Source organism: Manis javanica, chromosome 4, assembly GCF_040802235.1.
Source record: "Manis javanica isolate MJ-LG chromosome 4, MJ_LKY, whole genome shotgun sequence".
In the NCBI taxonomy this organism is placed as follows: domain Eukaryota; kingdom Metazoa; phylum Chordata; class Mammalia; order Pholidota; family Manidae; genus Manis; species Manis javanica.
The window spans coordinates 140,348,730-140,365,189 of NC_133159.1; positions in this window are offsets into that span (position 1 = coordinate 140,348,730).

Consider the following 16,460-nt stretch of genomic DNA (forward strand, 5'->3'; position numbering starts at 1 on the left):
ACCCATGGACCATCTGGGCTTTCCCTGTACCTACATGACTGGATATAATAGGTTCGCTGTGTGGAATTTCTGGATATAGACCCTCAGCATTCTATAAACAAGTCTCCCACTCTCAGGGCCCCAGGCACCTCCCTCCATGTGCAGGTACCTTTCTCTCACCATCTTTATCTGTCCCGGGGCAGCTCTGAAGGGAACAGGAGTAAGCATTTTGAGACCTTCAGAGAAGGGCAGGGCTGCTGTAACCACAGAACATTCAATCTGGGAGTGGCCCAGGGGTGATGTGCCCTGGTCCTTGGCTCTACCCCACTCCTGACAGGGGCCCTGAGCAGCAGCACCCCCGGACCAAGGAGGAGGCTGGCCCCTAATTGTTACTCTGTGATGATTATGAAGTCAGTTCATTGCACCCCAATCCCACTATGGATAAAATGAGAGTTCCTGTGGCCAGGATTCTCACCTGGCCCTGGTTGACTAGCCCACTGCACACCTGTGGGCAATTTGACTCTATAAAAAGAGCTCTGCCCAGTGTTCTGGGCACAACATGGTGGCAGGGCTGCAAGGCTGCAGGAGAGCAGAGCAGAGCCTGGAGTGGTGGCAGTGACACGGACAGAGGCCCAGAGGATGGCTGTGCAGGATGGCTGTGTGGGACAACTGTGCAGAGGCCCAGAGGATGGTGGGGCAGACAGAGGGGCCCAGAAGCAGAGGCTTGCTTGCTACATACAGACTCGCTCTGAGTGAATGGGATTCTAGTGACTGACCTGCCACCTGGATATAAAGTTGGGTACAATCCTTTCACCCCAAGAACGTTTTGCTGTCAATTTCTTTGGTCACACTGAATCCATAGCGAACTTGCCCAGGGCTGAAACCCATTGGCAAGACACCCAACCAAACTGAGGGTGGGTCCCCTGCCCCTAGTTTCTCTCTACTTCCTGTCAGCTTGGCTGTCCTGCATAGTGACGGCTGTGGTCCCAAACTTAACCAGATGGCGTCAGAGGCGCTCTGTAAAGTGGGAGACGGGGAGGAGGCCATGCTGAAGAAGGAAACTCTCCACATTTTGAATGCACTCAATCAAATGTCGAAGCCCTTTCCCAACCCCAAGTCCATGAACAGGACTATCACTACCAAAAGACTCCCACGTTCTTCAAGGGACAGTTTGGTTGACTTCTTGGAGGAAGATAGCATTGACCAACTGTGAGACAGTCCGGGCCTTTCCTTCTTTGTAAGGCTGGAGCTGGGGGTGGGGAGAGGGACTTGAAGAGGCCGTGTTTCCTTGACCTGTCCCAGCCAGAACCCTGGAGTCCCAGGGAACAACACCCATGCACGCTGTGCCAATTCCTGACCCCAGATCAATTCTGCAAGGCATGTAACCCTCCCTCTCAGGAGGCCTTCTGAGATTAGCCAGAGAATTTTTGGCCGTGCTCCCCATCCAGTTACTCCCCACGCACACCCCTGCCCCATTCCACTCCCCTGTGGCTCCTCTTCCTCAATCCCCCCTTTTGGTGCCTTTGCCTGCCTGATTGTGCTCCCCCAGCTGCCTGCCTTCAGGCTGAGGTTTATTGTTCCTGTTCCTCCTCAGTGATACTGGGCTCCCTTCACTTCATTCCACAGCTCTTTGAACACAGCTCTTTGCAAGGTGTCTGACCCAGTGTTAAGTTCTAGGAATGCAGGGTTGGAAAGCACAGCCCCTGCCTTCAAGGAGCCCCCTGGGGGGGGGAGGGTGTTGCAGGGGCTGTCTGATAAGAATCGAGAGTACGGCATGGTCTGTGCTGTGACAGGACGCCTTGAGGAACCAGAAGGGGCTTAGTATAGCTTGGGAGGGAGTACAGTTAAGGGAGACTTCTTGGAGGAGGTGGTATCTGAGCCGACTCTCTTGGGAAGGGAAGGAGTTAGCCAGCAAAGGGGTGATGATACAGGTTGATGTAGGCTGAGGGAATTACCTGCAGAGTAGTTTCATGGGTGTGTGACCCGTGCAGCCCCACACAGCTCCACACATAGAAGGGCTCTGTGCTTAATGTTCTGCTATCACTGTCTTGAAATGTTTAATAATTTTTGAAGAGGCTCCATGAACAATGTAGCTGCTGGTCCTGATTATTTTAAAGGGATATGGTGTCCATTCCTTAAGAGACCTGTAAGTAAGCATGGCTACAGGGATAGATGCTTATAGGCAACTTCGTGATATGTTTGGAAAGTCTTGGGTTAGGAGTCCAAGTCCAAATCCAAGTTATACCATTTAGACACATGGCCATAGACAAGTTAATTAAGATCAGGGACTCCCAGTCATTTGCATGGGGCTAACACCCATCCAGCAGGGCTGTTACGAAGATCAGAAAGTTTTTGTCCAGCACGTAGCCCATTGCCTACCTGCCTTCCATGCCCACTTCAGCACTGGTGTCTTAAGCAAATCTGATTCATCAGGACAATATGACATATAAATGACATCAATACTCAGACTCTTCAGCCTACAAAGGACCTTGGTGGGGGAATTAACTATTCCAAATATCCACTAAGGCTGGCATAGGATGTTTGTGCTGATGAGGAATTCTCAGGAGGTTGATGGGGGACCAGCGCTCATGGAGGAAAAAATTTTGTCCATTAATCAACCATGAGGCCAGAGGTGGCCTGGAGTAAGGGATCCAGGGGTGTCTGTTACTGAACATGTCCACGGCAGCCAGGGGAGATGGGAGCTGCATAGCATGGGGAAGGCATAGGGCTCCGGAGGTCCGGGTACTACTTCCAGCTCTGTCACAACTCACCATGCGACCTTAAGGTGTTTAACCCCCAAAGGCTCGGTGACTACTCTTTCTAGACCACTGCTCTTCAGACTGCAGGTAGTAACCTGTTAGTCTGCAAAGAGGTGATGGTACAGGTTGATGTGGGCTGAGGGAATTACCTGTAGAGTAGTTAAATGTTTATAATTTAACAAAATTAGAATGGAAGAGAGTTATGAATGGGTTAGGAACTCATTCTAGTTAGCAGGGATCAGTATTATAAAAACAAAATAAGAGAAAATTCCAGAGCATATCACACATAAATCACTGGTTTGTGAAATGTGTTTTAGTTTTATGTGTATGTATGAGTATACTAGGTGGCCATGGAATATGTGTTTCTTTCTTTGGGTCAAGTTAAAAAAAGATTTGAAAATCAAACTTTTTGGATTCTGCACTTCACTGATAAAAAAATTTTTAATAGTGGAGAAACATGTACTAAGTTTTTCTCTGTAATAGCCAAGGATTGCTAACAATCCAAATATCCGCATAATGGAAAATCACACAACAGTTAAAATAGCCAAACCTGAGCCCCATGTATCAATACAGATGAATCTAGAAAACATGTTAATGAAAAAGCAAGCTGCTAATAGGTATTGAATACCATTTATTTATATAAAAATTTTAAATATGCAAAGTAGATGTTGCTTAGGGAGAACATACATATATAGCAAATCTGTAACAACACACATGTAATATTAAACAAATTTTAAAATGTACTGTACTGGTTATCTCTGGGAGGATGAGGAGTGAGGCAGGGGAGAGAAGTGTGCAGGGAGTTTTAGTTTGTACTGATGAGGCTTTAGTTCTGAGACTGGATGGTGGCTAAATGGAAGCATAAAATAGTTTTTCCTCACATTATCATATGTTCATTTTATTTTTTTCCCGTTTTGAGCTATAACTGACATACAGCATTACATTAGTTTAAGATATACACCATAATTATTTGATATGTGTATATACTGTGAAGTGATTACTCTATTAAGTTAAGATTCATCACCACACAGTTACAAGTTTTTTTTGTCATAGAACTTTTAGGATCTACTCTTTTAATAGCTGTCAAATACACATACAATATTGTAAGCTAGTCACCAAGCTGTACATTACATTCCCATTAATATATTGATATCTTTGCGTATGTCTAAAATTTTTATAATTTAACAAAATTAGAATGGAAGAGAGTTTTGAGCAGTCACCCAAATATGTATATTTATCTTTTATATTAATTTTACATTCTATATATTGTTAAATGTTACAAAATCTGTATAAATTGGTAATTGTTAAACATTAAATTCTAAGTAAATATCAATAAAGCTTCATTTATTATTTTAGATACTTTTCTGTATCCCAGTAGATTGCTCTGATCATTTCCGGGGGTGCTTGCAAATATGGACCTTAGTGAATGAGGCTGAGTAATTGATAGACTGGAAAATCCCAACATGGTCCAGTCCAAACATACCATTCACACAACTTAAAAAGAAATATGCCACCCTGGTGGTCAGCCTGCTGAGAAATAAATCTTTCCACCTAACTAAAAATCTGCCTGCATCCTCTGCTTAATCTCAGTCCCTGTGCTTCAGGCCTCATGGCATTGTACCTTTCTGTATGGAGTGGCCAACTGCTGCACTTGGGAACCAAACCATAGTTTCTGGCAAAGAACAACTGGGTTCCTGTAATTGTATGTATAGGTGAAACATCTGACTGCATCATTATATGTTTAAGTATGATTGTGCCTGAGCATGGAACTTCCCTATTATTTTATTACTTTCCACCAATTTCTGTTACATGTTACAGTTAGGGAATTATACTTTTTTTTAATTACCTTCACTCTCCATGGATAAACAAATGGTGGTGTATTCATAATACGGAATACTGCTCAGCAATAAAAAGGAAGGAACTATTGGTATATACAACAACATGTATAAATCTCAAAACAATTATGTTGAGTAAAAGAAGCCAAATGAAAGAGTATACACTGTATGATTCCATTTACAGAGAACTCTAGACAATGTTAACTAATCTATAATGTCAGAAAGAAGGTCAGTACTTGCTTGGGGATGGGGGAGTAGGAAGGGGTGGAGGGAGGGAATCCCAGGGGGCACAAGGAAACTTTTGGGGTGCTGGAGATGTTCACTATCTGATTGTCATGATGGCTTCATGGATATATACATATGTCAAAAATGAGCAAATTGTACACCATGTTAATACCTCAATAAGTTGCTTAAAATCTTTCAAAATTACTATTGTAATTTTAGCTATTGTACATAATGTGGTGATAAACATAGGAGTGCTTATATCTTTTTGAATCGGTGATTTTGTTTTCTTTGGATAAATTCTTAGAAGTGGAATCACTGGGTGGAATGATATTTCTATTTTTAGTTTTTTGAGGAAACTCCATGCTGCTTTCCATAGTGGCTGCACCAATTTACATTCCCAGCAACAATGTAGTGGGGTTCCCATTTCTCCACATCCTTGCCAGCACTTGTTACTTTTTGTCTTGGATAGTGGCCGTTGAATAGTGGCAGGAGGTGATATCTCAGTGTGGTTTTGAATTGTATTTCCCTGATGGTTGGTGATGTGGAGCAGATTTTCATGTGCCTGTTGGCCATCCTTATTTCTTCTTTGGAGAAATGTATGTTCAGGTCCTTTGCCCATTTTTTAATCAGGTTATTTGTGTTTTTGGTGTTGATTCATATGAGTTGATATATTGTAGATGTTAACCTCTTACTGGATAGATCATTTATGAATATTCTTCCATATTGTAGGTTGCTTTTTTGTTCTGCTGATGGTGACCTTTGCCTACAGAAGCTTTTTAGTTTGATGTAATCCCACTTGTTCATTTTTTATTTCCCTTGCCTGAGGAGATGTGTCCAGGAAAAAAATTGCTCATGCTTATGTTCAAGAGATTTTTGGCTATGTTTTCTTCTAAGAGTTTTGTTATGGTTTCATGTTATATATTTAGGTCTTTAATCCAATTTTGAGTTTACTTTTGTGTATGGATTTAATGATTCAATTTCATTCTGTTACATGTAGCATTTCAGTTCTCCCAACGCCAGTTCTTTGAAGAGGCTGTCTCTTCCCCACTGTATATTCATTGGCTCCTTTATGGTATATTAATTGACCATATATGTGTGGGTTTACATCTGGGCTCTCTAGTCTATTCCATTGATCTATGGGTCTGTATGTTTCCTTTATATGAAATGTCCAGAACAGGCAAATCCATACAGACAGAAAGTAAATTAATATTTGCCAGGTTCTAGCAGGAGGAGAAAAAGGGGAATAACAACTAATGGGTATGGTATTTCTTTTTAGGGGTGATGAAAATATCCTGGAATTAGGAAGTGGTGGTTACTGTACAATCTTGTGATTATACTAAAAACCACTGGACTTGTATACTTTATAATAATGCATTTGATGTTATGTGGGTTGTATCTCAATTTTTAAAAAAGAACCATGCTGTAATAATATATAGTGCACTGGTTGCCAGAGGGCCAAACATGTTGGTAGATGGAGAAAAGGAGAGTGAAGACCCAGACTCTTCCAGGACAAAGTTGAGAGGGAGTCAGTGGTGAGGCTGGGAGCCCTGCTGTTTGTTCTGCTCTGGGAAGTCCACTATTCCTTTTCTAGTCTGCTCTTCTGGTATGTTTAGTACCATTAACTTGTTTCATTTGCAACACTAGTTAATATTCAGTAAGATAATGTTATGAAGACAAAGAATGTGACTGTCACATGTCTGGTTAAGTACAGTACCTCAAACTTTGAGGATTTGAATATCTGCTTTGAAAATAAATTGGTGGTATTAAAACCTCTGAGATCACTGGTGGGCTCTGTGCAAGCAAGCTCCTTCACTTCCTCATCTTCCCCTGCCCACTTTCACGTGGGCCTGAATGTCATGGAGATGAAGAATGACTCTCAGGCAATATGCAGCCAAAACACTTCAGCCACGTTGGTTATACTTCCTCTGAAATTATTTTAGTTCTCTAACCACTCTTTCCTCGTAGCTCATCCATGGCCTTGTACCCGTCACCTCAGTGTTTCCTCTCAAATATGAAGCCCTTGTATCAGTGTGTTTATTGCTAGTGAAATAAAAATATGGGGCCACTCTGCATTCTCCTTCATCCTCCTCCTGTCTTAGTGCAGTCTTTGCTTCATTAAGATTGTGTTGGGAAAATGTGTGAGAACTGACTCAACATCTCAGACCTGGGGGACTCTACAGCAACTGGCTTTTCCACAAACCATAATACAAATGGTTTTTGATTCACAGTGAATATTTTTCACTAGAGATTATTTACATTTTGGCTCAGTTCCCTCATTCTACAGATAAAAGGTGTGCTGACTCCTAGTCCATTGCCCTTCTGATGCTCAGAGGGCTTATCTTTATGGAAGTGAAATGTGGCAACTGTTTTGATTAGCCTCAAAGACTGCCTTGGGAGCTGTGGGGCAGATCAAAGATAGATTATTTCACTAAATAATGGAGCATTTCTTTCCTGTTTTATTTTTCTCCAAACTTTTCTATACAGGTCCAGACAGATGGGCTATTTTTCCTTTCTATTTACTGAGACAGAGAAGAATTGAGGACTGAAGCATGTCATCACTGTATCATTTCGTCCTGAATGTACGAAATCCTAACAGCTTAGGTAAGAAAATGTCCAAAGCAGGCAGTGAAAATAAATTTAAAATAGGACAAACTCTGAAACTATCCATGTTAGAATACCAAGGCAGGAAGGGAAAACTGGTTCTTGGGAGGAAATTAGTCGAAGAAGTAATCAGTGACCTAGACTCTATTCCATCCACTATGTTCAGAGTACTAGGGGATGGAGTAACCCCTTTCCCTTATTCATCTACATAGGTCCTTGAGCCATGAGAACATGACTCCCCGTGGGAAGCTCCTATAAAATGAGAGATTTGACTATTCACATTCCCAGACTTTTGGATTTCACAGACCAGTAAAATGTCAAAAATATTAAGACCATAATAAGAATTTCAACTTTGTAGTTTAATGCCCAAGTATTAAAACAGCTATTCTCTATCAGCATCTCTTCATAAAACAATTTTTAGTATCAAAATTGAAGGAAGGGCATACTTGTAGGATAAGATGGAATAGATTTTATGAAATTGTTTTTCTTTTCTTAACATTCTAGGATTACAATAAAGATCTTGAGAATTTATTTTCCCTTTTGTGTGTCCTCTAATAGCAAAGTAGCTATTAGGACATTCTGAACCCCAGCGTTGGTGCCCTACTTATAACCGGCTCTTGATTTTTTCAAATCTCTCTCTTTCTCACCTTGCCTCCCAACCTCCCACATCATCTCACCCCCACATGTACAAAACACACACACACACACACACACACACACACTTTAACAGAGTCACATAGGAAAATCCGGGAATTTTTTTAAGGATTTCATGCTAGACTGTTAATGGCTTAATGAGTCAAAGGATTGCATCTCTGGTGGACTTTTTTCACACAGTGTCAGGAAATTTAAATGTCTAAAGTTCAAAAGGAAAAGACTAATTGCTAGTGTTGGGGGAGCATTGTGTATTTTCCTCGGTACCCACCGCAACAAAGAATTGAAGGGCAGAGACACAGTAATGAAGCAGAGTAGAAGTTCTATTTAAAGTTACTTAAAGAGAGAAAAAATGCAACAGAGGACTCAGAGAGGAGTGCACTGAAAGGTTGGGAAAAAAGTTACGCACTCAGAAAGTGTGGACGACCTCAAAGAGAGGAGCCCCCTGAAGGGTTGGGGGTTCCCCCTTCTAAGGATTTTTCAGGAATGTGACCACAGGCGGGGGGTGCAGACTTGTTAAGTGGTCCCTGAATATTTAAAATTAACTTAACTAAAGAAATTTACTGCTCTGATTTCTCCCTGTGATAACCAGGGTCTTGGTCTGGGAGCATATCAAACAAGACTGCCTGTCCTGACCGCAAAGTGGGCTGAGTTTTGTGTCTTTGCTAAAGAGTAAGTTAAGATTCTTACTTCTTAACTTCCTGCCTTTTACTGTTGTTTACAGCTGGGCTGCATGCTAAATAAGTTGCCCAGTTTGCAAATAACTTGATTAGAGCCAAAGGAGAAAAAACAGCATATATGTGAAGTTAAAAATTAAGCTGGGCCTGCATCATTAACACAATAAGACATGGGCTATGCTGAGGTACCCTCCTTTATCTGGGGGATAGTCAAATATTGCGTCCCGCCATCTAGGGCGATGGCAGGAGAATGATCACCGAAGGCCTGGTTCCTTAGGAATCTTTATTATGGGCATCTGAGCATACAACTAAGGAAAGGCAAGAGCAAAAAACAACCACCACCACTTCCTCCAGGGCAGCAGCTTATATAGCATATCCCAACCAATCAGCTGACTGATCACGCGCCAGGTTCAGTCTTATTGGAAGCATGTGAAAAGCACGCTATGAGCACGAGCACGGAAATGGGGACAAGCCAATCATTGAGACTTCCTTATGCGCGGAGCTGTAGGGCCAGGAAGGGTGGTGTCTAGGAAGCAGGCGCCATCTTTAGGGCGTTGTCCAGCTAGAGTGGGGCTCAGCCTCGGCCGTCGGCCGGGCCCCCCACAGTCAAACATTCCAGGCCAAGTTACTCCTGCTTTTTGAGCTTTAACTGGTTAACTCTGGGTCTTTTTAGTGGGCTCTCCTGGCCTTATTCTCTTCCCACCCTGCTCATATCTGTTTTCCTGCCTAACACAGGGACAGTGAATTCTCAGGGTGCGTGGAAGCCTTGATTTGTTTGTGCATCTTCTTATATCACTAGTTTATAACATCTTTAAGTGTTTGAAGAAACCGTGTCTTTTCTCATTTCCAGAATCACGCATAGTTCTTGGCATACAACAGGAGGAGACTGATAGTCTGTTGACTGAGTGAATGGATGAATAAATAAGGAAATGAAATTACTTTCTCCCACTGAAGAAGCTGCCCGGTGGGAAGGAGACATGAACACTAATTTTTGAATGTTGAGTGCTGCTGAGAGGCTAGCCGGCAGACACGGTGAGTCACAGTGGAGCTGTTCTGGACAACCAGGAAGCCTTGGCCATTATGAACAACAGGCTGACAGAAACCAGTGGGGACAGGTGAGAGCAAGGAGTGTCCTGGGGGTCTGGAGGCCAAGGAGACAAATCCGGCTCAGCTCTATGCTGGGGCTGGGCTCATTCGGGAGCTGTTTTCAGCCTCTTCAAGCCCAGCTTTAGAAATCTCATCTCAGCTCCAGCAAACAGCCATCTTCCAGGGATGTGGGAACCTGAAGCCTCAGGCCTTCCTCCTTATCTTTACCGTCTTAAAAGTGACTCACAAAAGTGGCCTATACATTACATTGTTTCTTTACTCGTCTTGCTCCAGGGGTTTAACTGCCTAAAGGAGGAAAGGTTTAGGTAAGGCTTGATTTCCTGCTCATCTGTTCCTCATTTGGAAATAAAAATCTTGGAGATCCTAATTTTTCCCTGGAACTCTGAATGGCTGAACTCACAGCCTCTCCCAGTCCCTTCAAGAAAGGGGGACAAGGGGATTCTGAGTATGTGCCTGGCTCAGGGCTTCCTTCAGAGCAGAGTTGTCCATAGTGCCATGCATAGGGAAACCCACCCTTGAGCGTCTGTTGATATGCAGATGTACTAAAGCCAGATGAGATATTCTGGAAATATTACAGTTTTACCCACAGTCCCTAATCAGGTGTGGTTGCAACCTGGGCAACTAATTAGCATGCAGGCCCAGCCATAAACCACATAGTAGGGGGCAGGAAGGATTACATCTTAAAAGATAAGTTTGCATTTTAAAACCCAGGAAGTTGAGAAGTAATATTCTTAACTCTTTAGCAAACAGATAGTGGCTTAGCCCACCTTAGGGGCTGGGCAGGAGTCTTGTTTGATAAGCTCCCAGACCAGGACTCCAGCATCTCAGGGAGAAATCAGAGCAGTAAATTCCTTAAGTTAATTTTAAATATTCAGGAACCACTTAACAAGACTGCACCCCCAGCCTATGGTCACATTCCTGAAAAATCCTTAAAAGGGGGAACCCCCAACCTTTCAGGGTGCTTGTGGGTAAAATTGTAATATTTCCAGAATCTCTCTCCTGGCTTTAGTACATCTGCATATCAATAGGCAATGAGCCGTGGAAATAAATATGGCTTTAGTGCATTTGCATATCCTCAGGGGTGGAGAGAGTATCAATTGATAATTACCTGGGCAACCGAGGGCGTGTCTGAACCTGAGAGGTTAAGGAGAGGGGGCTGGCTGGCTTGCTGGCTTCTTTGGGAGCAGAGAAAGATGGCCCTGGAGTGCAGTTTGTAAGCAATAAATGGGTTTTAAACTTTATTTCTCCCTTTGACTGATTTTGGTTTTTAGAAGTATTTTGCCCTGGGATTTCCTTTCCCCGGACTTACAACAGCGCTCCTCTCTCTGGGGTCGCCACACTTTCTAAGTGCATAACTTTTAACTTTTAACTTTTTCAGCGCACCTCCCTCTGCGGTCGCCCGTACTTTATATGTGTGTAGCCCTTAAACTTTCACTAGCCTTTCAGGGTGCGTCTCAGACCTCCCTAAGGTCTCCTGCATATTTTCTCTCTTTAAGTGACTTAAAAAAAAACTTCTCCTCCACTTCACTACTGTGACTCTGCCCTTCAATTCTTTGTTGCGGTGGGGACAAGAACCAAGGAAAATACAGAACGCTGACTCTACACCTGGACAGCGTGCTGGCCTGGTGGGGGCAACCGTTGGCTGCTTCAGACAGCTGCGTCTGGAGGATGGCTACTGACACCTTGTTGCTGCCAAAAAGCCCTTCATGGAGATCCTCTCCCCCAAGGGACGCTGCCAGCCTGTGTCACTCTCCATCACTCCATCTGTTTCTGTGGAGATGTTGCTCTGGTTCTGACGTTGCCCAGCATCACCATGTTCCTCCGTGACCGCCAGGGTCGTCTTTGGCATTGCTGGTGGCACCCACAATCCATTTACCTCAGGATCCAGTTCACAGAGTGTTTGATGAGGACAGAGAGGACACTGAACAGGGAGTAGGTGCAGCAGACGCCAATGAGGAATGAAGACAAATTTGGTGAGGCAGCAGAGGTCTTGCCTTTCATACTGGGCATTCTGGCTGCTGACAGAGGTCCCCAAAGCCAGTGATGCTGAATGCCACAAAGCAGGAGAGCGAGGCAAAGTAGCTCTACTCCGATGGAGGCGTACATGGCTGAGGCGCAGCAGACGCGGAGGAAAGTCACGCACAGGATCAGCATGACGTAGTACACGGAGGGCTTCCAGCCAGCCAAGCGATCCACCTCGCACTTCCCCGGGTTCTTCGGGCGCTCTTGCGCAGTGGCGGAGAAGCCGGGCAGCTCGCAGCGACTTCAGTTGCAGCGTGGCTGAGGTTGGCCAGGCGCTCCTCCCAGCGCTGCTCGGCCTGGCGCGTGTGTGCCCGTCCAGGGCTGAGAAGAGGCAGCGCCGCCCAGCAGGAGCGCATGCCATACCCCTTAAGATGGCCAGGCCGCTGGGGATAACCTCGCGCCGGACAGCGGTGGCCGCGGGCTGACTGGCCCAGTCCCCCCTGAGCCCAGCCCCGGGAAGCCCGATGGCTGTCTTACCCAGGGCCGCTGGGCACTCCCCCGGGTCCCGCGGCTCACGGGGACGCCTCGTAGAGCGGCCCTGCTACGCCAGCTCCCCTACGATCCTCTTTTTATAAAGAACGGGCGCACGTTGCCCGGGCGCAGTACTGCCTGAGCCTTGGCCGCGCATGCGCGGTGACTGAAGGATGGTGTCGGTACTTTTTGCAGTTGTCACTGGAAATGACAAAACCTTACGGGTGTGGGAGCTGAGCTCTGGAACCACGACTCAGGTCTTGCGTGTGAGCTGGGCCAGGATAGAGGGGGGGATGGGGAAAGCCGCCCCTCTGGTGATCAGGACACCAGGAGTCCCGCCTTAGCCTTCACCCGCCTTGTAGTGGTGTTAACAAGCTATTTGGACTCTCAAAGAAGCTTCTTAATGCACATTACCCCTTAATTAGTTACTTATAAAATTTATAGAGGTATGTGTACTAACCCCTCTTAGTAACTTGGGGAGTTAATGTCTACAGATGCAGGTTCTACCTCAGCGGCAGGTCCATCTTACCTATGCTGGCCATATTCACAGACAGGAGCTACAGGATGAGATAACTAAAACAATTTACTTTCTTTGCTTACTCACAACCTATAATTTGCTTCTGCAAGATTTCCTTCCTTGCTGTCATTATCACTCACCATCAGAGATCAGAAAAACTTTCCAATTAATCAGGGCCCTGGAAATGTTGCAGAAAAGTACTGTGGCTTAAAAATAATAAACAACATTTATTTAGGACTTACTATGAACTCATTACTTAAAGTGTTGTTCTATCCTATTTAAAATGTTGTAGCTACGCTGTAAAATTGCTATTGATAAATCTTAGGTGTATCCAAAATAAGCCTCTGTGGCACATTATATCTTTAGGTTTATCTCTTACATCTTTAGGTTCAACAGGGCACCACACACAAGGCAATTCAACATCAGGCCTCTGCCCTAAACAGCTCCCGATGCCAAGAATTGGCAAATTACTACTTTGGTTTCAATAGGTTGTCAAAAAGGATCATCAAGGTAAACTTTGTAGATTTTCTTTGACTAGCCAGACTCCTCTTTCAGCATTAAAATCCTACACTGTAGAGAGAAGAATAAAACGAGATTGTGGGGAGGAGATGTGAGAGGCCTCTAAGTAGAAGTATCTGAGCATTGGCCTGCCACCTAGAATTAATAATAATCCCAATGGCTTGGGTGGAAGTGTCCATAATTTTCTCCAGTATTTGTATGGTATGTAATAACAAATAGTTATCTGTCTAGTAATTCATCTGCAAGTCTTACTTGCTTTTGAAGCTATAAGACACCTCAGTTGTCAGCTGGAATTGCTGGAATTGAGTCTTTATTTCTAATAAAACATTTTGAAGTCTGCACTGAGATCCCAGGGGAGGACTTTAATTCAAAATCCTAACAGATTCAGCATCTTTCTGATGTTGAAGGAACAGATGATGAAGATACTGTGGCACCACTGCAGAAGCAAAGCCTGAAGTTCTGTGCTTTAGACATGGTATCGCCAGGCCGTGAGTTCAGGAGTCCTGGAGTTGGTGTGGCTGAGGAGCCCTTAGATAAGGTAGAGGCAGGTCTGTTTCCAGAGTGTGGGGTTGGGGGGCGGGCAGGGGGAGGATCTCTGTCCTTTCTAAAACTCTTCTTTTCAGTACATCTTCAAGCCTTCCCCTTGCTAAGCTTAAAGGCCTGGGCAGAGTTTTTCTGTATTACAATACAGGTTTTTGTCTTACACAATATCTGACAGAACCTTTAACTTTACAGTCTTAGAGCTCACTTCCTGCCGAGAAGATTAGGAGGAGGGCCATAATTTTTGGTTAAGAATTTGCTCTGTGCTAAAGTAGACCTTCCAACAGAGATCTCTTGTACCCTTCAATTATCCCAGCAAAATCATTATCTAAAGAGTTAAACAAGCTGTGTAAATGTTTAGTCCTTTGCCTCCTATGAAAGGGCCTTAACAAAATAAAGTCAGATACAGAAAGCATGTTGTATATTCGCTATCTATTCAAATACAGAAAGGACCTAGAAAGAATATTGCAGTTGGTACTGTTTTTTTCCTAGAATCCATGGCACTCAGGCTTAGGGTTTTAAGGCAGGGGTAGGGCTGTTAGCAAGTGGAGTTGGCCTAGGCTCTTGGGGGTGATGCCTAGAGAGAGGCCAAATCATCTTGCACTACCACCAAACCTTTCTCACTGTGTGATTCCAGCCCCTGACACACAGGACAGTAAAGTCTGTAGGAGTGTCGTTTCAGCTTGTCCATTTGAAGTCTATGAGCGATGTGAGGTTTGAGCCACATTCCTGGCTTGCATCTCCCTTCTGGTACTTCATGAACTCCCAGAATGGATTGGGGCAGTAACAATGTACCCTGCCAGGATATACCTGCAGCAGAGGCATTCAACCATACTGTTGTGCTGAACTTTCCCAAAATCGCTGAGACAATGATCTAAGAATCATGGATGCGTTTTTATTTTTAGACATAATGGAATAAAAACCAATTTTTGTTCAGCTAGACATTTAAATCCATTTGTTTGGGTTGGATTTAGGGTCTTTATCATTGCTTATGAAAAGGAAGACAATCCAGAAGCTTGCTATTCAGAAGGCTATTTCAGATGCATTCCAGAAACTGCTGATTGTGGTTTTAGGGAAGTTTTTTTTTTTATTGTCCTTGAATAAGTACTTGAGTTTCAACGAGCAAATAAACTCATTTTGGAAACTTAATTGGATGAAAATAGTGGATGTCTAAAACACTCCACATTCTTTCAGTCACCAAATACTTTGACAGTGACAGTCCAAGTTTCTTCTTTGTGGCATTTGTGAGAAAAATGACAGCAAATATTATTGTCTCCATTGTATACATGTAGAATGACTTGCCTCATGTCACACAGCAAGTAAGTATTTGACCCAGTTCTTCTTTCTCATTTGGTTGCCACAGTAGTATAGTGTTTATAAGCTTTGGATGGTGTGTTTGAGTGCTAACTCTATCTCTTAGGTTTCTTATGCAATTTTAGGTTTTATAGCTGCAGAGATTTGAAGGTATTTAATATCTCTAAGCTGAAATTTCTTTATCTGAAAAAATTGGGTTAGTAATTCAGCCTACCTCATAGGAGATACTGTAAGAGTAAATGAAATGATGAATGTAAAAAGCTCAGAAATATGCCTGAAAGAAGCCACCTCTAACCCCTGCATTGTTCAAGGGTTAGCTGTATTTAACTCATGCCAAAGTTTGAGAAGTTTTTTTGTTTTGAAAGTTAGGAAGTAGAGAAAGGAAAGGTGGTTATAATCTGAAAAAAGTCTTTGAAGTGTTTCTGTGCAAAATAATATTCTAAATTCAATTTTTGAAAAAACAGTCAAGGATATTTCAAACTTATCAAAGTTTGGGCTTTAAGAAGTCTAGCTTCTTGTGAGAAAGGGATTCAGTATTGATGCTAAAGATTTCAGAAACCTGATTGTAGCTTCATTTCTACATGAGGCCAGTTGGGAATCAACCCCACTTAAAAACCATTACTGTGTACTAGACACCAGGAATAAGATGAAGCCCCTTCAGTCTTGGCATTCACATGCTAGAGGTTGTATGAGACAACAGACAAAAACTGAAATACAATAGATTATAAAAAAGGGCTGTGAAGGAAGCAACTGGGTGCTGGTTAGATTATTTCAAGAAAATCATTTAACCATTGCGACTTAAACATCCTATGTATCTTCTCCATGTGTGTGCACAGGGTAGACCTCCGAGAAGCAGTGGTGTTCTTGTAGGTTAGTGGCTGTGATGAGCCACAGTGGGATGGGGAGGGTTTCCCACACCAATGTAGAGGGCTATTCACTAGTCACTGAAAGAGGTTTCAGACCCTCTTTCCCAGAATGGATTGTTCACCCCCCGAGGGCCCTTTCTATAGCAATTTTGGAGTCATCACTGATTCAGTGGTAGTCCTCATGTAGTAGACTGGTGAATTAATAATCAGACATGGATATACTGAGAGTTTAAAGAAAATGGCAACATTTTAGAATGACTGTAAAGTGTATTTCCCTCTCCACCACCTTAACAGGTGTTTGTTTTGCAGGAAAGCTACTTTTCTTGGAAGCAGAATGTCTCAGATTTTAACTTTGAAGAGGAAGAGTTGCCAGGACT